Source organism: Bos grunniens, chromosome 1 (assembly GCF_055505025.1).
Source record: "Bos grunniens cultivar Pamir isolate PY7600 chromosome 1, Bosgru_T2T1.0, whole genome shotgun sequence".
Lineage (NCBI taxonomy): Eukaryota > Metazoa > Chordata > Mammalia > Artiodactyla > Bovidae > Bos > Bos grunniens.
In genome coordinates this window covers 135,911,048-135,938,423 of record NC_141165.1, presented here as the reverse complement: position 1 = coordinate 135,938,423, position 27,376 = coordinate 135,911,048, and the positions used below count along the sequence as shown (strand labels likewise).

The 27,376-nt window shown below is 38.8% G+C and overlaps 1 long non-coding RNA gene across 2 annotated transcripts in view; it reads left to right on the top strand.

Annotated features, from left to right (window-relative positions):
* The window catches only part of LOC147380234 (uncharacterized), a 207,679-nt gene extending 183,327 nt beyond the window's left edge, over positions 1–24,352 (top strand). For both annotated transcript variants that reach the window (XR_015167480.1, XR_015167481.1), the window contains exon 3: positions 23,735–24,352. This is a non-coding gene — a long non-coding RNA (uncharacterized LOC147380234). The remainder of the gene's footprint in view (positions 1–23,734) is intronic.
* The last annotated feature ends 3,024 nt before the right edge of the window (positions 24,353–27,376 follow it).

The window sequence follows — 27,376 nt, the reverse complement described above, 5'->3', positions numbered from 1 at the left end:
TAGCCAGTCAAGGTGCTCTCTCCATGGGATTTCCTAGGCAAGAATACTGGAGTCAGTTGCCATTTCTTTCTCCAGGGGATCTTCCTGACCCAGGGATTGAACTCTCATCTCCTGCATTGGCAAGCAGATTCTTTACCATTGAGCCACCAGGGAAGCCTGCTGTAGTAAATACTGGGTGCATGTATTGTCACTAGAGAATTGACTTGAGTTTTCAATATCCTCTGCCTTATAAGGACAAATCAATGTTGAATGTCCATCAACACTCTTTACTTTAGCTCACTACCATAAAGCTGTGGATATCTCATTATACAGTGACCCAACTTTTGTTCAGTCATTAAGTTATGTCCAATTGTTTGCTAACCCATAGACTGCAGCACACCATGCTCCTCTGTCATTCAATATCTCCTGGAGTTTGTTAAAATTCAAGTCCATTGAGTCAATGATGCTATCTAACCATCTCATCCTCTGCTGCCCCCTTCTCTGCCTTCAATTTTTCCCTAGCATCAGGGTCTTTTCCAATGAGTCAGCTCCTCCCATCAGGCGGCCAAAGTATTGGAGCTTCAGCTTTAGCATAAGTCCTTCCAATGAATATTCAGGGTTGATTTCTTTTAGGATTAACTTATTTGATGTCCTTGCAGTCCAAGGGATACTCAAGAATCTTCTCCAGCACCACAGTTTAAAAGCATCCGTTCTTTGGTGCTCAGCCTTATTTATGGTCCACGTGTCACATCCATACTCAACTACTGGAAAAACCATAGCTTTGACCAGATGGACCTTTGTTGGCAAAGTGAGTTCTCTACTTTTTAATACACTGTCTAGGTGTCATAACTTTCCTTCTAAGGAGCAGGTGTCTTTTATTTTCACGGCTGCAGTCACTGTCTGCAGTGATTTTGGAGCCCAAGAAAATAAAATGTCACTGCTTTCACTTTTTCCCCATCTATTTGCCATGAAGTGATGGGACTGGATGCCATGATCTTAGTGTTCTGAATGTTGAGTTTTAAGTCAACTTTTCCACTCTCCTCACTTTCACTTTTCACTTTCATGCATTGGAGAAGGAAATGGCAACCCACTCCAGTGTTCTTGCCTGGAGGATCCCAGAGACAGGAAGCCTGGTGGGCTGCCATCTATGGGGTCGCGCAGAGTCGGACACGACTGAAGCGACTTAGCAGCAGTAGCAGCTTTCACCCTCATCAAGAGACTTTAGTTCCTCTTTACTTTCTGCCATTAGAGTGGTATCATTTGCATATCTGAGGTTGTTGATATTTCTCCCAGCAATCTTGATTTCATCTTTTGCTTCATCCAGCCCAGCATTCCAAACATGCATACAGGTTTCTTAGGAGACAGATAAGGTGGTCTGATATTGCCATCTCTTTAAGAATTTTCCATAGTTTGTTGTGATCCACAAAGTCAAAGGCTTTATCTTAGTCTATGAAGGAGAAATAGATGATTTTGGGGGGGGAATTTCTTTGCTTTTTCTATGATACAGTGGATGCTGGCAATATGATCTCTTGTTCTTCTGCCTTTTCTAAATTCAAAACTTGTACATCTGGAAGTTCTCAGTTCACGTACTTTTTAAGGTTAGCTTGAAGGATTCTGAACATTACCTTGTTAGCATGTGAAATGAGTGAAATTGTAACATAGTTTAAACATTCTTTGGCATTGCCTTTCTTTGTGATTGGAATGGCAACTGACCTTTTCCAGTCCTGTGGCCACTGCTACATTTTCCAAATTTGCTGGCATATTGAGTGCAGCACTTTCACAGCATCATCTTTTAGGATTTGAAATAGCTTAACTGGAATTCCTTCACCTCCACTGGCTTTGTTCATAGTGATACTTCCCAAGGCCCACTTGATTTTACACTCCAGGATGTCTGGCTCTTGGTGAGTGACCACATCATTGTGGTCATCTAGGTCATTAAAACCTTTTTTGTATAGTTTTTCTGTGTATTCCTGCCACCTCTTCTTAATCTCTTCTGCTTCTGTTATGTCCTTGCCACTTCTGCCCTTTATTGAGCCCATCTTTGCATGAAATGTTCCCTTGTTATCTCCAGTTTTCTTGAAGAGATCTCAACTCTTTCCCATTCTATTGTTTCCCTCTATGTGTTTGCATTGAAAACCACTTTAGTTCCCCCAATTCATCACTTTGACCATATTCTTTTAAAATATTATTATTAAGGTATAACTGGCATAAATTGTAAATGTATAGCCGGATAGAACTTTGCCTGTGTACATGTTCAAGGAACCACAAGTCTGATCAAGGTGTGTAACATTGACAGTAGCCCAGAAAAGTTACATTATTTTGTAATTCCTCTGAACTTTAGAGAACAATGGGTAAAAATATCCTGTTCCTAACTTGTAGATAATTGTGAAACCAAATGAAATGAGTTAAATCATCATTTAGAAATACAAACTACAACCAAAAGAGCAAGCTTTACAGTAGCAGTAGTAATAGTTATAAAAGATTTCCCTAATCCAGTGGTCATTCTTTCACATTGTCTTTCTCATTATATATAAACTTGCAAAGCCTTGTGGCTTAACTCAACCGATTGAATCTCTCAAAGCTAGACTTTCAAAAATAACAAATTTGAAAATTATGTATAAACAGTCAAAGTTCTCACCACAGGCATAGTTCATTAATAATTCTTCTAAAGTGTAAGCAGCTTAAAAAATTTAATTATTGCCTCTATTCTCATGGAAACTTGCATATACATTTATATATACATATAAAATGTTATCACTAAAGTGAAAAATGATTAGCATCTATTGATGACAAGCCAAGCAGAATACTTACATGGTTAATGATATTGACATATTCAAAGTAAAACAAAACAAAGACAAATTAGTTCTTATTTTCTTTAGGGGCTATTCGTATAGTACAATGATATTATTTTAGCTTCTGCTTTTTTAACAAGGGTTAATTGGTGGCATCATCTACTCAACAGACACAAATTTGAGTAAACTCCAGGAGTTGGTGATGGACAAGGAGCCCTGGCGTGCTGCAGTCCGTGGGGTCGCAAAGAGTTAGACACAACTGAGCGACTGAAAGGAACTGAATTGTCATCATTATCACATTAAAAAAAAAGATTTTCTAAAGAGAATCTGAGTAACCAGAACAAATTAGCAGATTTGAAACACTGGAAAACTGTATACAAATTTTTTTGATGGCTGATAAATTTAGCTGGACTATTAACATACATTTTCTTCCTACATGTATCCAGTCTTTCATTGTTGTTGTTCAGTTGCTCAGTCATGTCCGACTCTGCAACCCCATGGACTGCAGCATGCCAGGCTTCCCTAAATACAGTCTTTCCTATATACAGTCAATCCCCGAACAACACAGGAATTTGCGGCACCAACCCCTCATCCCCCAACTCTCCACACAGTTGAAAATCTGCCCATAACTTTTGACTCCCTTAAAACTTAACCACAGAGGGCAGTCCTAAGATGGCAGAGGAATAGGACGGGGAGACCACTTTCTCCCCCCACAAATTCACCAAAAGAGCATTCAAACACTGAGCAAATACCACAAAACAACTTCTGAACGCTGGCAGAGGACACCAGGCACCCAGAAAGGCATCCTGTTGTCTTCGAAAGGAGGTAGGGCAAAATATAAAAAAAAAAAAAAAGAGAGAGAGAGAGACAAAAGAGTTAGGGACGGAGACCCATCCTGGGGAGGGAGTCGTAAAAGAGAAGTTTCCAAACACCAGGAAACCCTCTCACCGGCAGTTCTGTGGGGAGTTTTGGAAGCTCAGAGGGCAACATAAGCGGGAGGAAAAAATAAATAAATAAAACCCACAGACTACGCACCTAACTGCAACTCCCAGTGGAGAAGTAGCCCAGATACTCGCATCCGCCACCAGCCAGCGGGGGCTGAACAGGGAGCCGCGGGCTGCATTGCTTAGGGTAAGGACCGGGCCTGAAAGCCCTGAGGGCAATCTGAGGAAGCTAACATGAGATAGCAACCCAAACTGTGGGATAGCCAGAGAGAGGAAAATAAAAGAGGAAAGAGAGAGAGCTTTCCCGCGAAAAGCTCTAACTTTAGGCACTGCCGGTCAGCTCACAGAACAAAGGACTGAGCGAATACCGAGGAGAGCTAGCCTGAAGTGGACCAGCCCATCCCCTGCCAGAGGCAGGGAGACAGGCGGGCGACAGACAGAGCCGGAAGGCGAGAGGCAACCTCGGCCCCAGAGAGGGCATCCTCTACCAAACTGCGAACAGGCTCCCAGTTGCTAACCAAGTCTTCCTGGGATCCTGGACAGTTGACATGAGCCAGGAGGATCACAGCCAGAGACCAGCTCCCCAGAGGAGACACACGGCACACCTGAGAAGGTGCGCCCACTGCACACACAGCAAACTGAGCAGCTGGGATGGCGGAGGTGATAAGACGGCACTGCACCTGGGCAGAGTGTGCTCACCAAGCACCTGGTCACCTGAACTTCTCATACCCGGGAAGGGCACAAAACGCAGGCCCAACAGAGTCTGTGCCTTTGTGGAGTACCCAAGAACCTGAACCTGAGCGGCTTAGACCTGGGAAGTACAAGCAACCCAGGGTCTGCTTTAGACAGTTCCCCTGAAGAGCCACCTGGAACCTGAGCAATGTAGACTGGGAAAGCACACATGCCATGAGCAGGGGCAAACCCAGTGTGGCCCAGACACCATGAGCACTCCCCACACACACCAGTGATATTTGTTTGCAGTGTTTCTCCCTTCCTACAGCACAACTGAATAAGTGAGCCTAAATAAATGACCTCCTTTGCCCCCTTGTGTCAGAGCAGAAGTTAGATGCTGAAGAGACTTGCAAACAGAAGAAGCCAAAATAAACAAAGAAGAGGGAACCGCTTTGGAAGTGACAGGTGCAAGAGATAAAAACCCTGTAGTTAGCACTGGCTACATTGGAAGGGACCTGTAGAGCTTGAGAAGAAGTATAAGCTGGAACAAGGAACTGTCTAAAACGGAATTGACCCCACACTGCCCTTAACATCTCCAGAGAAACTCCTAGATATATTTTACTATTATCATTTTTTAATTTTTTTAAAATTTTAAGTTCTTTATTACTTCTTTAAATTTCATTTTTAAAACCTACTATTACCTTGCAAAAATAAAGACCCTATATTTAAAGCAAATTTCACATATATTTTTTATAACTTTTTTTGTTTTGTTTTTATAATATTGTATTTTTGAGAGTCTAACCTCTACTCTAGACTTTTAATCTTTGCTTTTTGGTATTTGTTATAAATTCTGTACTTTTAAGAATCCAATCTTCAGTACCCATTTTTACTTGGGAGTGTGATTACTGGCTTGATTGCTCTCTCCCCTTTTGACTCTCCTTTTTTTCCCCTAGGTCACCTCTATCTCCCCCTCCCCCTGCTCTACTTAACTCTGTGAATCTCTTTGGGTGCTCTGGGCTGTGGAGAATACTTAGGGAACTAATCACAGGCGAGATTGGTCTCTCTTCTTTTGACTCCCCCTCTTCTTCTCCTGGTTACCTCTATCTCCTTCCTCCCTCTTCTCTGCTCTATGGAACTTCATGAACCTCTCTGAGTATTCCAGAATGTGGAGAGCAAATGGGGAACTATTACTGGCTAGGTTGCTCTCTCTCCTTTTGATTCCCCCTCTTCTCCTCCTGGTCACCTCTATCTCCCTCCTCCCACTTCTCTTCTCCATGTAACTCTGTGAACCTCTCTGGGTGTCCCCCACTGTGGAGAATCTTTTCACCATTAACCTAGATGTTTTATCATCAGTGCTGTATGGATGGAGAAGTCTTGAAGCTACTGTAAGAATAAAACTGAAAGCCAGAGGCACAAGGCTTAAATCCAAAACTTGAGAACATCAGAAAACTCCTGACTTCAGGGAACATTCATTGGCAAAAGCTCATCTAAAAGCCTCCATTACCTACACTGAAACCAAGCTCCACCCAAGAGCCAACAAGTTTCACAGCAAGAAATACCAAGCTAATTCTCCAACAACACAGGAACATAACCCTGAGCACAAAAATACAGGCAGCCAAAAGTCACACCAAATCCACAGACACCTTAAAACTCACTGCTGGACACTTCATTGCACTCCAGAGAGAAGAGATCCAGCTCCACCCACCAGAACACCAACGCAAACTTCCCTAACCAGGAAACATTGACAAGCCACTTGTCCAACCCCACCCACAGGGAGGAACCTCCACAATAAAGAGGAACCACAAACCTCCAGCATACAGAAAGGCTACCCCAAACACAGCAATATAAACGAGATGAAAAGGCAGAGAAATATTCAGCAGGTAAAGGAACAGGATAAATGCCCACCAAACCAAATAAAAGAGGAAGAGATAGGGGTCTACCTGAAAAATAATTCAGAATAATGATAGTAAAAATGATCCAAAATCTTGAAAACAAAATGGAGTTACAGATAATCTGGAGACAAGGATTGAGAAGATGCAAGAAAAGTTTAACAAGGACCTAGAAGAAATTAAAAAAAGTCAATCAATAATGAGTAATGCAATAACTGAGATCAAAAGCACTCTGGAGGGAACCAACAGTAGAATAACTGAGGCAGAAAATAGGATAAGTGAGGTGGAAGATAGAATGGTGGAAATAAATGAAACAGAGAGGAAAAAGGAATCAAAAGAAATGAGGACAACCTCAGGGACCTCTGGGACAATGTGAAATGCCCCAACATTGGAATCATAGGAGTTCCAGAAGAAGAAGACAAAAAGAAAGGCCATGAGAAAATACTTGAGGAGATAATAGTTGAAAATTTCCCTAAAATAGGGAAGGAAATAGCCACCCAAATCTAAGAAACCCAGAGAGTCCCAAACAGGATAAACCCAAGGTGAAACACCCCAAGACATATATTAATCAAATTAATGAAGATAAAACACAAAGAACAAATATTAAAAGCAGCAAGGAAAAAACAACAAATAATGAACAAGAGGATCCCCATAAGGATAAGAGCTGATATTTCAATAGAAACTCTTCAAGCCAGAAGGGAATGGTGGGACATACTTAAAGTGATGAAAGAGAAAAACCTACAGTGCAGATTACTGTACCCAGCAAGGATCTCATTCAAATATGAAGGAGAAATCAAAAGCTTTACAGACAAGCAAAAGCTGAGAGAATTCAGCACCACCAAACCAGCTCTTCAATAAATGCTAAAGGATCTTTTCTAGACAGGAAACACAGAAAAGATCTATAAACTTGAACCCAAAACAACAAAGTAAATGGCAACAGGATCATACTTATCAATGATTACATTAAATGTAAATGGGTTGAATGCCCTAACCAAAAGACAAAGACTGGCTGAATGGATACAAAAACAAGGTCCCTATATATGCTGTCTACAAGAGACCCACCTCAAACCTAGGGACACATACTGAAAGTGAAGGGCTGGAAAAAGATATTTCACTCAAATGGAGATCAAAAGAGAGCAGGAGTAGCAATACTCATATCAGATAAAATAGACATCAAAGTAAAGGCTGTGAAAAGAGACAAAGAAGGACACTACATAATGATCAAAGGATCAATCAAGAAGAAGATATAACAATTATAAATATATATGCACCCAACATAGAAGCACCACAGTATGTAAGGCAAATTCTAACAAGTATGAAAAGAGAAATTAACAGTAACACAATAATAGTGGGAGACTTTAATACCCCACTTACACCTATGGATAGATCAGCTAAACAGAAAATTAGCAAGGAAACACAAACTTTACATGATACAATGGACCAGTTAGACCTAATTGATATCTATAGAACATTTCATCCTAAAACAATTAATTTCACCTTTTTCTCGAGTGCACACAGAACCTTCCCCAGGATAGATCACATCCTTGGCCATAAATCTACTACTACTAAGTCACGTCAGCCGTGTTTGACTCTGTGCGACCCCATAGATGGCAGTCCACCAGGCTCCCCTGTCCCTGGGATTCTCCAGGCAAGAACACTGGAGTGGGTTACCATTTCCTTCTCCAATGCATGAAAGTGAAAAGTGAAAGTGAAGTCGCTCAGTTGTGTCCGACTCTTAGCAACCCCATGGACTGCAGCCTACCAGGCTCCTCTGTCAATGGGATTGGGATTTTCCAGGCAAGAGTACTGGAGTGGGGTGCCATTGCCTTCTCCAGCCATAAATCTAGCCTTGGTAAATTCAAAAAAATTGAAATCATTTCAAGCATCTTTTCTGATCACAATGTGGTAAGATTAGATGTCAACTACAGGAAAAAAAATTATTGAAAATACAAACATATGGAGACCAAACAACACATTTCAGAATAACCAACAAATCACAGAAGAAATCAAAAAAGAAATCAAAATATGCATAGAAAAGAATGAAAATGAAAACACAACAACCCCAAACCTATGGGATTCAGTAAAAGCAATGCTAAGGGGAAGAGTCATAGCAATACAAGCCTACCTCAAGAAACAGGAGATAAATAAAATAAATAACCTAACTCTACACATAAAGCAACTAGAAAAAGAAGAAACAAAGCACACTAGGGTTAGTAGAAGTTAAGAAATAGTAAAAATTAGGACAGAAATAAATGCAAAAGAAACAAAGGAGGCCATAGCCAAAATCAACAAAGCTAAAAACTGGTTCTTTGAGAAGATAAATAAAATAGGCAAACCATTAGCCAGAGTCATCAAAAAAAAAAAAAAAGAGGGGGGAGGGGGAAAGAAGAATCAAATCAACAAAATTAGACATGAAAATAGAGAAATCACAACAGAAAACATACAAAGGATCATAAGAGACTACTATCAGTGGTATTATCAACTATATGCCATACTATCAACTATATGCCAATAAAATGGACAACTTGGAAGAAATGGACAAATTCTTAGAAAAGCATAACTTTCCAAAACTGAACCAGGAAGAAAGAGAAAATCTTAACAGACCCATCACAAGCACAGAAATCAAAATTGTAATCATAAATCTTCCAAAAAAACAAAAGCCCAGGACCAGATGGCTTTGCACTTGAATTCTACTGAAAATTTAGAGAAGAGCTAACACCTATCCTACTCAAACTCTTCCAGAAAATTGCAGAGGAAGGTAACTTCCAAACTCATTCTATGAGACCACCATCACCCTAATATCAAAACCAAAGATGCCACAAAAAAAGAAAACTACAGGCCAATATCACTGATGAACATAGATGCAAAAATCCTTAACAAAATTCTAGCAAACAGAATCCAACAACATATTAAAAAGATCATACATCATGACCAAATGGGCTTTATCCCAGGGGTGCAAGGATTCTTCAATATTCACAAATTAATCCATGTGATACACCACATTAACAAATTGAAAGATTAAAAACCATATGATTATCTCAATAGAATCAGAGAAAGTCTTTGACAAAATTCAACATCCATTTATGATAAAAACCCTCCAGAAAGCAGGCATAGAAGGAACATACCTCAACACAATAAAAGCCATATATGATAAACCCACAGCAAACATTATCCTCAATGATGAAAAATTGGAAAGCATTTCCCCTAAAATCAGGAACAAGACAAGGATGCCCACTCTCACCACTATTATTCAACACAGTTTTGGAAGTTTTAACCACAACAATCAGAGAAGAAAAAGAAATGAAAGGAATACAGATTGGAAAAGAAGAAGTAAAACTCTCACTGTTTGCAGATGGCATGATCCTCTCCATAGAAAACCCTAAAGACTCCACCAGAAAATTACTAGAGCTAATTAATGAATATAGTAAAGTTGCAGGATATAAAATTAACACACAGAAGTCCCTTGAATTCCTATACACTAACAATGAGAAAACAAAAAGAGAAATTAAGGAAAGAATTCCATTCACCATTGCAACAACAAGAATAAAATACTTAGGAATAAATCTACCTAAAGAAACAAAAGACCTATATATAGAAAACTATAAAACACTGATGAAAGAAATCAAAGATGATAGAAATAGATGGAGAAATATACCATGTTCATGGATTGGAAGAATCAATATAGTGAAAATGAGTATACTACCCAAAGCAATCTATAGATTCAATGCAACCCCTATCAAGCTACCAACAGTATTTTTCAGAGTACTAGAACAAATAATTTCACAATTTGTATGGAAATACAAAAAAACCTCGAATAGCCAAAGCAATCTTGAGAAAGAAGAATGGAACTGGAGGAATCAATCAACTGACTTCAGGCTATACTACAAAGGAACAGTCACCAAGACAGTATGGTACTGGCACAAAGACAGAAAGAGATCAATGGAAGAAAGTAGAAAGCCCAGAGATAAATCCATGAATCTATGCACACCTTATCTTTGGCAAAGGAGGCAAGAATATACAATGGAGAAAAGACAATCTCTTTAACAAGTGGTGCTGGGAAAACTGGTCAACAGAAACAGATCAATGGAACAAAGTAGAAAGCCCAGAGATAAATCCATGAATCTATGCACACCTTATCTTTGGCAAAGGAGGCAAGAATATATAATGGAGAGAAGACAATCTCTTTAACAAGTGGTGCTGGGAAAACTGGTCAACCACTTGTAAAAGAATGAAACTAGAACACTTTCTAACACCATACACAAAAATAAACTCAAAATGGATTAAAGATCTAAACGTAAGACCAGAAACTATAAAACTCCTAAAGGAAAATATAGGCAAAACACTCTCTGACATAAAGAATAGCAGGATCCTCTATGACTCACCTCCCAGAGTAATGGAAATAAAAGCAAAAATAAACAAATGGGTCCTAATTAAACTTAAATGCTTTTGTACAATGAAGGAAACTATAAGCAAAGTGAAAAGACAGCCTTCAGAATGGGAGAAAATAATAGCAAAGGAAGCAACCAACAAAGAATTAACCTCAAAAATATACAAGCAACTCCTGCAGCTCAATTCCAGAAAAATAAATGATCAATCAAAAAATGGGCCAAAGAACTAAACAGACATTTCTCCAACGAAGACATACAGATGGCTAACAAACATATGAAAAGATGCTCTACATCACTCATTATCAGAGAAATGCAAATCAAAACCACAATGAAGTACCATCTTATGCCCGTCAGAATGGCTGCTATCCAAAAGTCTACAAACAATAAATGCTGAAGAGGGTGTGGAGAAGAAGGAACCCTCTTACACTGTTGGTGGGAATGCAAACTAGTACAGCCACTATGGAGAACAGTGTGGAGATTCCTTAAAAAGTTGGAAATAGAACTGCCAAATGACCCAGCAATCCCACTGCTGGGCATACACACCAAGGAAACCAGAATTGAAAGACACGTGTACCCCAGTGTTCATCACAGCACTGTTTACAATAGCCAGGACATGGAACCAGATGTCCATCAGCAGATGAATAGATAAGAAATCTGTGGTACATATACACAATGGAATATTACTCAGCCATTAAAAAGAATACATTTGAATCAGTTCTAATGAGGTGGATGAAACTGGAACCTATTACACAGAGTGAAGTAAATCAGAAAAGAAAACATCAATATAGTAATTAATGCATATATATGGAATTTAGAGAGATGGTAGTGATGGCCCTATATGCAAGACAGCAAAAGAGACACAGAAGTAAAGAACAGACTTTTGGACCCTGTGGGAAAAGGCAAGGATGGGATGATTTGAGAGTACAGCATTGAAATATGTATATTATCATATGTGAAACAGATCCTCGGTCCAGGTTCGATGTATGAGACAGGGTGCTCAGGGCTGGTGCACTGGGATGACCCTGAGGGATGGGATGGGGAGGAGGGTCAGGATAGGGAACACATGTACACCCATGGTTGATTCATGTGAATGTATGGCATAAACCACCACAATATTGTAAACTAATTAGCCACCAATTAAAATCAATTAAAAAAATTTACAAATAGCTCACTACTGATCAGAAGCCTTTCCAACCATATGAACAGTCAATTAACCTGTATTTTGTATGTTATATGCATATCTACATATATTTTATGCATTCATGACATATCTACCGTTTTCTGAGTTTTCTGACATTTCTAGGCTATGTGGTTCATCTGTGAATATTTTCAACTTGTTGCAAATCTCCAGAAAAATTTCCAACATGTTTACTGAAAAAAATCTGTATATAAGTGAGCCAGCTAATGCATACCCATGTCATTCAAGGGTCAACTATATAAACAAACCCACTATTTTTTTTTTTAATTTACATTACTATCATCCATTATTTTACCTGTCTATAAGGAAAATAGTTTCTTGAGCCTCAACAGAGCTTCACCTGTTCAGTGGTTTTAGCTAATGTTGAAAGTGTTAGTCACTCAGTCATGTCCGACTCTTTGGGACCCCATGGACTATAAACCACCAGGCTCCTCTGTCCATGGAATTCTCCAGCCATGAATACTGGAGTGGGTTGCTGTGGCCTTCTCCAGGGGATCTTCCAAACCCAGAGGTCTCTCACATTGCAGGCAGATTCTTTACCATTTGAGCTACGGTTTTAGCTAATATTAATCAAGATAGTTATAAATATGAGATTCCCAGGTGGCTCAGAGGTCTGGTAAAGAATCTGCCTGCAATACAGGAGAACTGAGTTTTATCCCACGGTTGGGACAATCCCCCAGAGAAAGGAATGGCTACCTACTCCAGAATTCTTACCTGGAGAATTCCATGGACTGAGGAGCCTGGCAGGCTTCAGTCCATGGGGTCGCAAAGAGTCAGACAGGACTGAGCAACTAATGCTAACTAACTAATTATAACAGTTATAAATATACATCCAATGAGTCACAGGTAACTCTGAAAGTGAAACTACTGTGTCTTAAGGCTAGTCCTGGGGATTACGTTGTCCATTATTAGATTTATTGACTTTAACTTTCCTTTTTTTTTAAAGTTACCAAACTGAACTAATATTGACTCAGTGTTCTGAGCCATTTGAAACAATTTACATATATTTAGAAAAGGATTATTGTGACAATCATGGTAAGCATGATGGTTTTGAAACAGAACAATTTTATTGCTCTGGGGTTATCCTTGATAATTTAAGTAAAAAGAATGATATTTTTTATACAAATGTAGATAGGAATTTGGAGAAGGCAATGGCAACCCACTTCAGTACTCTTGCCTGGAAAACCCCATGGACGGAGGAGCCTGGTGGCCTGCCATGTATGGGGTCGCACAGAGTCGGACATGACTGAAGCAACTTAGCAGCAGCAGTAGCAGCAGATAGGAATTTAGTGCATATGAGAATAGGAAGATTATCAGCATTAGTTTGAGTGGCATAGCTAGGATGTTTGAAACTTCCACCCCTGAGTTCTTTTAATACCCTTCAGGCCTGACCTGAACACCCAGTCCTTGACCCTTTGAAAGAATGCAGACTGTAAATCTTCACTGAACACTGGCCAGTTACTGTCAGGAGAAATGTTCACAGAGTAGAATGATGCCCCAATTATTCAAACATATTGAAAATGATTTTGGGATTTTACTGCCTCATGTAATTATTAAAAAAATGTTAAGATGGATTATAGTATCACAGATACATGCCACTCATTGTCATAATTGCTATGGCTGCTCTGTTGTGTATTAGATAAGCATAACAAAATGTTTGTAGGAAAAATATTACCATTGAGATTGAAATTTGCTTTAAACATGTATAACTAGGAGGACACATGAAATAAAATCAGCAAGATGTTGACACTTATGATTCTTTGAATTATTCACTTTATTTTGAGTATGTTTCCAAATTTTCTGGCATATTGAGTGCAGCACTTTCACAGCATCATCTTTCATGACTTGAAATAGCTCAACTGGAATTCCGTCACCTCCACTAGCTTTGTTCGTAGTGATGCTTTCTAAGGCCCACTGACTTCACATTCCAGGATATCTGGCTCTAGGTGAGTGATCACTCCATTGTGATTATCTGGGTCGTGAAGATCTTTTTTGTACAGTTCTTCTGTGTATTCTTGCCACCTCTTCTTAATATCTTCTGCTTCTGTTAGGTCCATACCATTTCTGTCCTTTATCGAGCCCATCTTTGCATGAAATGTTCCCTTGGTATCTCTAATTTTCTTGAAGAGATCTCTAGTCTTTCCATTCTGTTGTTTTCCTCTATTTCTTTGCACTGATCACTGAGGAACGCTTTCTTATCTCTCCTTGCTATTCTTTGGAATTCTGCATTCAGATGCTTATATCTTTCCTTTTCTCCTTTGCATTTCACTTCTCTTCTTTTCACAGCTATTTGTAAAGCCTCCCCAGACAACCATTTTACTTCTTTGCATTTCTTTTCCATGGGGATGAAAATTTGGAAAACTCAGCAGTGGCCATAGGACTGGAGAAGATCAGTTTTCATTCCAATCACAAAGAAAGGCAATGCCAAAGAATGCTCAAACTACCGCACAATGGCACTCATCTCACACACTAGTAAAGTAATGCTCAAAATTCTCCAAGCTAGGCTTCAGCAATACGTGAAGTGTGAACTTCCAGATGTTCAAGCTGATTTTAGAAAAGGCAGAGGAACCAGAGATCAAATTGCCAACATCCGCTGGATCATGGAAAAAGCAAGAGAGTTCCAGAAAAACATCTATTTCTGCTTTATTGACTATGCCAAAGCCTTTGACTGTGTGGATCACAATAAACTGTGGAAAATTCTGAAAGAGATGGGAATACCAGACCATCTGACCTGCCTCTTCAGAAACCTGTATGCAGGTCAGAAAGCAACAGTTAGAACTGGACATGGAACAACAGACTGGTTCCAAATAGGAAAAGGAGTATGTTAAGGCTGTATATTGTCACCCTGCTTATTTAACTTCTATGCAGAGTACATCATGAGAAACCCTGGGCTGGAAGAAGCACAAGCTGGAATAAAGATTGCCGAGAAAAATATCAATTTCAGAAATATCAATTTCATATCAAACCTCAGATATGCAGATGACACCACCCTTATGGCAGAAACTGAAGAGGAACTAAAAAGCCTCTTGATGAAAGTGAGAGAGGAGAGTGAAAAAGTTGGCTTAAAGCTCAACATTCAGAAAACGAAGATCATGGCATCTGGTTCCAACACTTCATGGGAAATAGATGGGGAAACAGTGGAAAGAGTGTCAGACTTTATTTTTCTAGGCTCCAAAATCACTGCAGATGGTGATTGTAGCCATGAAATTAAAAGACGCTTACTCCTTGGAAGAAAAGTTATGACCAACCTAGATAGCATATTAAAAAGCAGATATATTACTTTGCCAACAAAAGCTGAGCACTGAAGAATTGATGCTTTTGAACTGTGGTGTTGGAGAAGACTCTTGAGAGTCCCTTGGACTGCAAGGAGATCCAACCAGTCCATTCTGAAGGAGATCAGTCCTGGGTGTTCATTGGAAGGACTGATGCTGAAGCTGAAACTTCAATACTTTGTCCACCTCATGAGAAGAGTTGACTCATTGGAAAAGACCCTGATGCTGGGAGGGATTGGGGGCAGGATGAGAAGGGGACGACAGAGGATGAGATGGCTGGATGGCATCACTGACTCAATGGATATGAGTTTGAGTGAACTCTGGGTCTTGGTGATGTACAGGGAGGCCTGGCGTGCTGCGATTCATGGGGTAACAAACAGTCGGACACGACTGAGCATCTGAACTGAACTGAACTTGAGTATGTTTGAAATTTTTCATAATAAAAATGTGAAAAAGTAAAAGTGTTAGTCACTCAGCCATGTCCGACTCTTTGTGACCTCATCAACTGTAGCCCACCAGACTCCTCTGTCCATGGAATTCTCCAGGCAAGAATACTGGAGTGGGTTGCAATGCTCTTCCCTAGGGGATCTTCCTGACCCAGAGGAAGTCGATGATTATATTATGTTACAGATTCTAGCACCTTTGGGTTCTAGCACAATGCAAAGCATAACTAGTGGATAATCTCAGGAGAGAGAAATTCTTTAGGTGTAGTGGTACTCTCTCATTTAACAAATAGGGAAGCAGCAGGTGAAATGCCTTTCTTAGGATCACAGAGAGTTCAGTCAAGAGCATTCTCTTTTTCCAAGTCAGCCAGTATCTACTGAGCATCTTCTACATGCCAGGTCAGATAGTGGTCCCTGATCATATCATTGTAAACAAGGCATAGTGAAGCTGAGAGAGGAAACCACTTACACAAACAGCTAATTATATAATATAATAAAATGCTGTCCTTATTTCTGTGCTTTTCAAATAGGTTCATCTGCTTTTCTAGATTCCACATATATATGTTAATATACAAAACTTCTTTTTCTGATTCACTTCACTCTGTATGACAGTTTCAAGTTCCATCCATGTCTCTGCAAATGGCACAATTTAGTTCCTTTTTATGGCTGAGTAATAGTCCATTGTATATATGTGCCACATCTTCTTTATTCAGAAAATAATAATTATGTCATTAATGGAAGGGAAGGCCATAGCATTTTTTAAGTATTGTGAACAAGAGCAATAGCATGATGAGTGAGAAATAGCATATACTGTCAAAGAAAAAAATCAGTGGTGGAATGCTGCTAGAGTTTCAAGCACAAAGCAGGAGGAAATGGCAGTTAAGGGTGGAGAGGCAGGCAGAGAACTGAAGTCTGTAGGTGGTGAGAGGTTCTGAAGGGTTTTAAAATGGAACAAGAGGGTGAAGGATAGGTTTGAGTAACACTGGAGTCAGAGAAGACAGAAAAATGTCTGTGGTCATCAACCAGGTGAGAAACAACAATGACTTGAACTAGGTTCAGACTTTGTGGGAGAAGGATAGGAAGAAAATATTTCAGATCAGAGTAATTTCATACAATAGGACAGTGATACAATGTTTATCTGGCTCCCCTGATGGTTCAGACGATAAAGAATCTGCCTGCAATGTGGGAGACCTGAGCTTGATCCCTGGGTCGGGAAGATCTCCTGGAGAATGGAATGGCTACCCACTCCAGTATTCTTGCAGGAGAATTCTATGGACAGAGGAGCCTGGAGGGCTACAGTCCATGGGGTCGCATAGAGTCAAACGTGACTGAGCGACTAAGAAACACACATACATACACACAGAATGCTTATCTTCCCCATATTCTCTTCTCTCATCCTTTCTTCTCAAATCCTTTTTTCCCCTTTCCTGCCCTTCTTTTACCTTCTCCTTTCCTTTAGTGCATCTTGTGCAAAGAAAATTTTTTAACATGATTGAAACAAACAGTTTTATTTCAACTTAACGTAGGTCCCTTGATTTTAGGGTGGATTTGTGATCTGAAAAACACGGAGACAGAACCCCAATGTGAATGAACAAACATGAGCCCTATGTGGTTGGAAATAAGAAAAATGGGAGCTTCAGTACTTGCCAAAAAAATTAATTAAAAACATTTTTATTAAGAGATAATATATGCTTATGGCGCAGAACTCATATTTTAAAAAGTACATTAAAAAAAATCTGTTTTCTGCATCTTTTGCTCCTCAGCTATCGTTTCTCCTCTCTCAAGGGAGCCAACCATGGTTCTTTCCAATGTTCCTCTGTTACTTCAAAGTGTTCTATGTATTTACCATCATACACACACATTTGCAAAGATTCTTAAAAATAACTTGTGTGGAGATTTTGTGTCCCTGCTTGACCTGTTAATTAACATTCTATCTGCTAGATTAAACCCTTATTAATTAATTTGATGGGCCATTTTATTCTATAGCTTAAAAGAAAGTGTACGCCTTCTATTGCAGATAACTATGAGCTCACCAAGGATCTGCATATCAAAAATATTTGGAAGATGAAATGTGTTAAATTAAACTATCCAAGCCTTGTCCCTTCTAGGAAAGACTATTAGCTTAATGTCTATCTAGAGTCTTGCTTAATCTTCAAAAACCTTCCTCAAACAGTCTCTTGGCATGGTAAGAAATCTGCTTATGTAATATATTGTCTGCTAAAAGGCCTCTATCTTCACTCAAAAATGAGTGAAATTCTAAGAAATTTGTTTTAATTTTGCTTTAAAATTAGAGAAAATGTTTTTGACCTTTATGTAATGATTAGTTGTGGCAATTCCTGATATGAAAACAATCCAGTTTCTATTTTCACCTCATGTACTCTTCTGCAGTGAAAACTTTATGGTAATAATTCCTGGAAGAGCAGAATATATGATGCTTTCATAAATAAATATTAGTGCATTAGTCTTCTTCCAGCCCAAGCCAGATTTTCCTGGCTGCTTATTTCCCCAGGTGGCCAGAGAACACAATCCTTGGTTTAAAAAAAAAAAAAATGCCTGCTTCACATACATATCTGATCAGAAGAAATGTGCTCACTTGTATAATGTTCTTGCACTTCTGTTGATGATATATGGTGTAGTGATTATCTAATAGGCATTATGAAATAACCTCATATATGATTAAAACCACTGTATCTTAATTTGTGGTTGCATTTTACTTACAAAGAAGCCTTCCTTAATAAATACTTGCTTTAAGGAACACGTCTTTAAATTCATAAAAATTTAGTCTAAAAATGATTATGATTATACCATGCTCAAATTCTGACATGTTCTTATTATGATTTGCAGTCCTAGAGGCCTAGAAGCACATTGAGAGAATTAAAGAGAATATATATTCCTAAAAATATTAAGTACAGAATTGTCAAATTATACTCTTTCCTCCAATAACCAGCTGGCTAGCATACTCTAAAATGCCATAACTTTCTTATATTTCAAGCTGAAATACTCCAATTTATTGAGTAGTCAAGTAATGTTAATGACATTTTGCAAAATCATTCTGTTTTTAATATGTTGGGCCTGAAGTTATATTATTAAACTATACATATTTTGCTGAATTATTTAATAGAATCCTCTGTACCAGTTCTCTAGAATATGTTTATCTGTTTTATTAACTACTACTGTATCCCCATCTTAGAACATAGTTAGTGCTCAATAAATATTTTAAAATGAACAAATGCAACATTATCTATGACTATTCCTATTGGAGTATTACTATTTCTAAGAGTGTTTTCTTCACCACACATGATACATCTTTTTCAACTTTGATTTTTTTCTTTGCTGTTAGAAAATAAAAACTATGTAGCATAAGGTAAGAAGTAAGATGGAAAAAAAAAAAAAAAAATGGAGAAGGCAATGGCATCCCACTCCAGTACTCTTGCCTGGAAAATCCCATGGACGGCGGAGCCTGGTAGGCTGCAGTCCATGGGGTCACTAACAGTCGGACACGACTGAGTGACTTCACTTTCACTTTTCCCTTTCACGCATTGGAGAAGGAAATGGCGGCCCACTCTAGTGTTCTTGCCTAGAGAACCCCAGGGACAGGGGAGCCTGGTGGGCTTCCGTCTATGGGGTCGCACAGAGTTGGACACGACTGAAGGGACTTAGCAGCAGCAAAATGGAAAAAAAATTCCAGCTTAATCATCTCATTATATTCTAGTTGCATGAAGTCTAGTATACAAAAATATCAGCAACTGAATTTTTCATTATTTTCTGTGCCTCATTTCCCTAGTTCAGTGCTAAGTGCTAAGTCACTTCAGTCGTGTCTGACTCTATGCAACCCCATAGACGGCAGCCCACCAGGCTTCCCCATCCCTGGGATTCTCCAGGTAAGAACACTGGAGTGGGTTGCCATTTCCTTCTCCAGTGCATGAAAGTGAAAAGTGAAAGTGAAGTCGCTCAGTCGTGTCCGACCCTCAGCGACCCCATGGACTGCAGCCTTCCAGGCTCCTCCATCCATGAGATTTTCCAGGCAACAGTACTGGAGTGGGGTGCCATTGCCTTCTCCTTCCCTAGTTCAAGTTGACTGTAAATATGGAAAAGTTTTGAACTACAGCCATTCCCCAGTTCCATGTAAGAATGACTCCTAAAAAGATAAAAACAGAGAGAGCTAGAGGGCTAGGACGTTAGGGACAGAGTGATAGAGACAGAAGGGGGAGACTAATACTGGAAGAATCTTGCCTGTGTTAATAAGATTGTCATCAACGGGACTTTTCATATGCAGTGCCTTATACTCCTCTACACAGTTCATCACAAGCTAATGAAAGAGGTGCTTTAATTAAGAAGATGATAATTGATTCAGAGGATGAGAGAGAAGGGAAGGATTCCAAAACATCACCTCTCTATACATGGAGAGGCAGCTGCCAAGTGAGAGAAGGCGTGTGGGAAAGGGTCTAGAGCAAGCAAGCTGCATGACATTACAATGACTAGGAATGAAAGGAGGTGACAGTGACCTCAATGAAGAAGCACAACCTAGAATGTTAAAATATCAGGGTTCATCCATGGTCTCCACAGTGAGATCTGATATTAAGTCCTTTCAGCCTCTCTTAATTGTCATAAGACAATCAGATTATCTCAAATTTCAGAATAAGTCACTGTAATAATCTTACACTTACTGTCAACACTATTGGCTTAGTCTTGAAATCTATACTAGTTTTTGGCATTCCTTAGAGAATTAATGGTCTATCATCTGAAACTGGGCAAAAAGAACACTCTTGCTCCAAAGGAAATGTTGCCAACTGACTATCAGGATGCTGACCACTAGCTTGCTTAGAATGAATAGATAGAAAAAAGGGTGTAAATATTACATGTGACTATCAGTATACAGTGTAACTCCTAGAAATCCTTTTTTTTTTTTCATTCTGTCATTACTGGTACTTTCTTTTCCTGGAGATCCAGAAAAAATATCTGACAGAAGTTAATATAGCATGAAAGCAAAATATATATAAACAAGATTTCTACTTTTAAGAGGGAAGCATTGATTTTTTATCTGCATTTTTGTTTTATTATTCCTGCTGCAAAACAAAGATGTCTATAAGAATTAGGAATGAATTTCTAGAAATATATGCTGATGAAGACCTCTAAGCCAGTGCTACTCAAAGTGTGGTTCACAACTGTCTGTCCCTGAACTACTACTGAGTTGCAATAAGTACAAACACTGAGCACAAATGTTTAGAAAATTTTGTAGTAAATTGACAGAGTAAATTTTTTGTCTACTGAATTTAATTATAAACTGTTGAGATTTGGATGTATATATTTTTTATTTTATTTTTTTCACATAATTTTTTCAGTCTAATACTGGGCTTTGATGGATGAGAAATTAGAAATAAATCTTTTTGCCATGGATACTGTAATAGATACTGGACTAAACTACTTTGGGGGGAAAGTGCTTATATGTATCTTCAAACTTCTGGATATTCCTAAATGTTAACAGCTTTGAGTATTATAAATGTGTTCCCCCCCCCACCCCGCCAGTAAGTAGAATGGTGGTTACAAGGGCCTGGGTGGTGGGGGAATAAAGAGGTGTTGGTTAAAGGGTGAAAACTTTTAGTTGGAAAAGGAATAAATTCTGGGGCTCTAATGCATAATAACTATAGTTAACAACACTGTATTGTATACTTGAAAGTTGCTGAGAAAGTAAATCATATTCTCACCACAAAAAAAGATATTGCAATTCTATGAGGTAATGGAGGTGTTAGATAATTCCATGGTGGTAATCATTTTGTAATATATGATGCATGCATGTGAACTCACTTCAGTCATGTCCAACTCTGTGCGACCCTATGGACTGTAAACTGCCAGGCTCCTCTGTCCCTGGGATTCTCCAGGCAAGAATACTGCAGTTGCCACGCCCTCCTCCAGGGGATCTTCCCATCCCTGTGATTGAACCCTGGTCTCTTATGTCTCCTGCATTGGCAGGGGAGTTCTTTACCACTAGCGCCACCTGGGAAGAGGGTAATATATGATTCAAGTGTATCAAGTCAGCATGTTGTATACATTCCTCACACAATGTTATGTCAATTATATCTCAATAAAGCTAAGGGAAAAGTCAGAACCTCTGGGGAAAAAAAAAAAAAAAAAAACCTTCTGTTAATTTATGTTTTCTCTGCTACTTTAAAAAATAAATATATTTCATGTCTGGAATGACTTCACACATTTTGAAAGAATTTTTAAAAATTTAGTCTTATGATATCCAGAATTGAAACCAACTCCATAGGGGGCATTTTACTTCAGTGATAATAAACATTTATAGGTTATTGTTGATAGAGATGGTAGTAGAAGAATGGAGGCCATTTATTCTACTTCAGTAAACTTCTTGGTCATAGATTAGCTCACAGACAAATATCAGTGGAGTATGTCCAGATAAAGCTCAGCATACTGTCTTTGGAGTGAATATCATGCCAAGAATAACAAACAAAGCTGCAAATAATTGGGAACAAAAGTGTTTTCACCAAGTTGAAGTCAGAAATATGGGCATTTGAGCCAATGGAGCATTTTGCTAATTTGTAGTCATAGACCAGGGGCTGAAGGAATGGTACATTTTAATAAGAAATGTGAGAAACCTTTAGTACCTACAGATTAGCTGCCAAGCCTCAGGACCTCTACCCCAGCCATTCTCAGTCTCAAGAGACCAGGTAGCAGACTACCAGGAACTAAGATGTGTTTTTGAAAACCTTTCATCGTGTATATCATCTCTTTCATCCTTTCACTGCTTCTCTTCCCATTCCTGTTTTTCCTATTTCTGGCTTACTTTTTTTCCCTATTCCAAAATATAAATGTATGAACTCTCTTTCACAGTGCCTAGGGTAAAGAAAAATCCCTCTTTTCCTCTTCAAATTCTTGATTAACCTCTTTGATTTGACAGACACCCAACTCCTCCATAAGAACATGGATTTTCAGGTTGGGGCTAATTTCCCCCTCACCCCATCACATTAATGTCAAGCTTCCTCCTCTATCCCCAAGCTGCTTCCAGAACATCATTGCACTAGCCTTATGTGAAAATTCCCACTACTTTGAGATTATTCCATCAGGTAATACCATCTTCCAACTTCAATGATTACTGTCATAGACTCATCTTCTGGGCACTCACCCTCAATGCCTTTGCTGATTTAGCATCTAACTCATTTTTTATACTGTCTACCTGGCACTATTAACTGCTTTATTCCTTGATTACTTCATCTCTCAGAATCCAATCTACACCTCTCAGAATCTACACCTCTCAGAATCCAATACACCTAATGTTGTCATCTGGACCACTGGCTGGACCTGGACCACTTCTAAAACCTTAAATCTGAATGCCCTATGCTGACCACAAGCCTCCTCCCATGAACCTTCTCACTCAGTTATTCTTACCATCCCTCTCTGACTACGTGAAGCTGGCAGCCTGTGGTTCTTCGACCTTTCTCTATTGTTTCCATCTTCTTTTCTTTTACTTTTTCCATCTTGCTTTCATATTTGGACCTCATTTCAACCATTCTTTCACTGATTTTTTTTTTTTTTTTTACACCATACTCCCCTTGCCTTTCTATTCATTCTTTTGGCAAATACTCAGTCCAAGGATTCTATTTCCCTACATCTAACCCAGACAGTTGAGTATCATTAAAGATGATCTTACAACCACACATGTTGATGCCCAAACTCAATGAGGCCTTCAATACCTCCTATATTTCCCTAGTGAGCTTTTTCCACTCTCTCCTCAAGTCTTTTGTTCTGCTGTGTTCATGACTGGCTGATAATCTTGCCAATTTGTTCAGAGAGAAATTATAACTGCAACTTCCTACCACCAAATCTGAGCTTCTCTGGCGGCTCAGATGGTAAAGAATCTGCCTGGAATGCACGAGACCCTGGTTCAATCCCTGGTTTGGGAAGATTCCCTGGAGAAGGGAACAGCAACCCACTCCAGTATTCTTGCCTGGGGAATTCCATGGACAGAAGGGCCTGGTGGGCTACTGCCCATGGGATCCCAAAGAATCAGACACGACTGAGTGATTAACACACACACATACACATGACCAAATTTACAGACAGCTGTTCCAGAGAAGTTATTTTCCTGCTTAAGATCAACTCCTGTACCTATACTCATGATTGTATCACCTTTTTTCCTAGGGTACTTGCTATGGACTGAATGTTTGTGTCCCTCCTGAATTCATATGTTGAAGAACTAATCTTCAGAATGATGGTAGTAGGAGGTGGGGCCTTTGGAGCTAATGGGGTTTAGATGAGACTATGAGACCAGGGTCCCCCTGAGACTAATGCCCTTATAAGACAAGGATGCGAAAAACTGACTCATTGGAAAAGTTCCTGATGCTGGGAGATATTGAGGGCTGAAGGAGAAGAGGGCATCAGAAGTTGAGATGTCTGGATGGCATCACCGATGCAGTGGACATGAACTCTGGCAAACCTGGGAGATGATGAGGGACATAGAGGCCTGGAATGCTGCAGTCCATGGGGTTGCAAAGAGTTGGACACGACTGGGTGACTGAACAACAACATAAGGTGAGGATCACTTCTCTCTACCACAGGAGGATACCAAACACCAGATCTACCAGCACTTGAGTGTGACTTTTCCCAGCTTCCAGAACTATGAAAATAAGTGTCTGTCTGTAAGTTACATCTGGTTATGGTATCTTGTTAGAGGAGCCTGAGCTAACTAAGATGATACACTGTATGCTTATGTTTTGATTGTGGTTTTCATACATTTTTAGATAAAGCTAAATTTTCATACATCTTTGTCATAGTTTCTGTCCTTCTCCCTTGTCCCAAATCCTATACTATTAAGATGATCTAACTTCTGATGTTTGGATCATACATGTTCAGCCAGACCTTACTGGCATACTATTCTTACCTTGCTTATTATATTTTCAAGATTCTTAAAAATCTCTCTTTTTTTTTTTCTTTTCTCAATCTGAATCAGAACATGTACTTTTCCAGTCTGCCTTCAATTCTTTAAGAATATCAGGAAACAAACAAACACACAAAAAAACCCATTATATATTAATGAGCTAGGAGGTGCAGTTAATAAGGACATCGATCTTATAATTGGGCTCTCAAATACACCAATGGGCAACAGTGAATTCTTTTGTTTCCATTGATAATCTATTTCTCCTCATTCAGAAGAACTGTTATTACTTGCCAGGATTATGCTAATAGGCTCCTAATTGGTCTTCATCCTTCTACCCTTATTTTCCTTCAGTCTCTTCTTAAAAGCCAGAGTGACTGATCCTGTTAAAACATATATCAGACCATGTCTTTTTTCTGTTCAAAACCTTCAATGACTCTTCATTCCACTAAAAGATATTAGAGTACCCTAAATTGTCCCCCAGGGCTTCCCAGGTGGCTCAGTGATAAAGAATTCACCTGCCAGACATGGGTTCAATCCCTGGGTCAGGAAGGTTCCCTGGAGAAGGAAATGGAAACCCACACCAGTATTCTTTCCTGGAAAATCTCATGGACAGAGGAGCCTGTCAGGCGATAGTCCATGGAGTCTCAAAAGAGTTGGACACTACTTATCAATTAAACAACAGTGACAAATTGTGCCCTAGCTCCAATCTTTTAATCCTATAATCCTTGAACTCCAAAGGGCTGGGCCTGACCTTCTTTCAGCCTCACCCTGATACTTCCACTTTAGAGATTTTGCTGTAGTTATAGCAGACTTTGAACTTTGCCTGAGCTTTGCCCAGAACTTTGCTCTTGACCAGCTTATTACCCCTTTCAAGTCATTATTCACTATTTCACCTTTTCAAAGAGACCTACTCTGACCTTTACCAAATATTTTAATTCCCTATATCTTGCCCCAGCCTTTAGACTTCACCATCACTTATCTTCTTATCTCCTAAATATGGCCTTATTATTTGTTACTTTTATGGTTTATCTTTCACCATTAGACTATAAGCTCCATGAGATCCATGAGACCTTTGATTTGTTCACTGTTGTATCTCAATCACCTAGACCATTACAGGCGCACAGTAGGTGCTCAGCAAATATTCATTGCACTAAATTGTGAACAATTTGATTTGCCATTTTAACTCTCAAAATATGGATGAGATTAACAAAGGATTAATAATAAGTAAAAATGCTGAACAGTTTTACTACTGGATAAAGAAAAACACTCTAGCTTCAGAGTCCTTGTTTTCCCTCAAAACAAGAAACTGATAGGGCATATTAAGAAATGGACACATGATTTATTCATTACCATTTGTAGCATCTTGACTGAGAAAATTAAATTGTTTTGTAGATCCTTGATACACCCTGGGACCTCTTCAATTTCTTCACTGTTCTTCCCCTGTTAATTTTTCTTGTTTTCTTTAAAGGACTACAGGCAAGTAAGCAATATTCTGCTCCTTTGGCAAATAATTGATCACTTGGCCTCTTGAACTCCTCTGCAGAATGTGTCTCCACAGGTTTACTTAGCATCCTGAATGACATTATGGAATTGGAGAGTGATTTCTTACTGGAAACCATGCAAAAGAAATAGGGGTATAATGCTTCTTATTTTGGCCACAGTGCAAGATGAAACAGATGACCAGCAAAAGACACTTTCCAACATCACTTTTTAAAAATGTATTTTACTGATCTTCCTTGCTCAGCGGGGAAAGATGCTCATGAACTCACCCTTCCTGTTGATACTCATATCAGCATTAGCATCAAATCACAGATTTGAAGTTGAAAGGCACATTAGTAGATTTTTTAAATTATTGAGCTATAATTTATGTATAACACTATGTTAGTTTTAAGTGTACAATATAATGATTATACATATGTGTATATAATGTGAAATGATTACTACAATAAGCAAATTCACTGCTAAATATGTCTTTTTTTAACCTCTGTGCTTTTTGTGCTTCATCTTGGAATTCTTAACAGTGTAGTTAGATTTCACATTATAATGAAAATTGTACTTAAGTACCATCTTATGTTGAAATATTTCCCATCTACATATTGCTTTTCATCATATTTTTCATTAAACAAAATTCTAAGTATTGAACCTATACAGGTTGGCCTTTGGAGATCTCATAATAAGTTATAGTAGCATAAGCCATGATGATAATGAAAAAAAAGAAGAAAAGACACATTAGTCTCTAATTTTTAAATGGCGAAGTAGTTTATAAAGCACAAAATCAAATTCTCTTGTACTTAATATTAGGTAAGCCCTATTGAAACATCCTAGATCAAACCTTTTCTAAAATATCTTTATAATAAAAAGTTGTGTATAAAAAAATATTTCCAAACTGTAGTTTGTGATCTAATAACTTTAAATAGCAATATCTAATACAATGAGATTCTAGACCAAGAGGTAGCAAAATTTGTTGCCTCTTTTTGTAAATAAAAATTTGGGGAGCATATGTGTGTTCATTTTTTTGTGTGTTATCTGTTAACTGCTTTTGTGCTATAACAGCTGAGTTTAATAGCTATGACAGGGATTATAGGGCCTGCAAACCTAAAATATATACTTTCTGGCCCTTTATAGAAAAAAAAAAATGCTGACCCCCTGTTCTAGACAAATAAAAAATTGGGGCAGTTCTTTATAATTCATTACACTGAAGTTAACCTCATGTTCTCGTCTATCATTTAAGAGGGAGGGAGAACTTGGAAAAATTTCAGAGCTTTCTGGCTGTGAGTTGTTAGTATAAATGACCAGGGAAAGACAGAATATTGGCTCCATTGGCTGCTCAGGCTGGCCACACACATATCCTCATATTATTCCTCTTTTCACTAGTAAGTTCTCCTCACTAAGTGCCTGAGACGTAA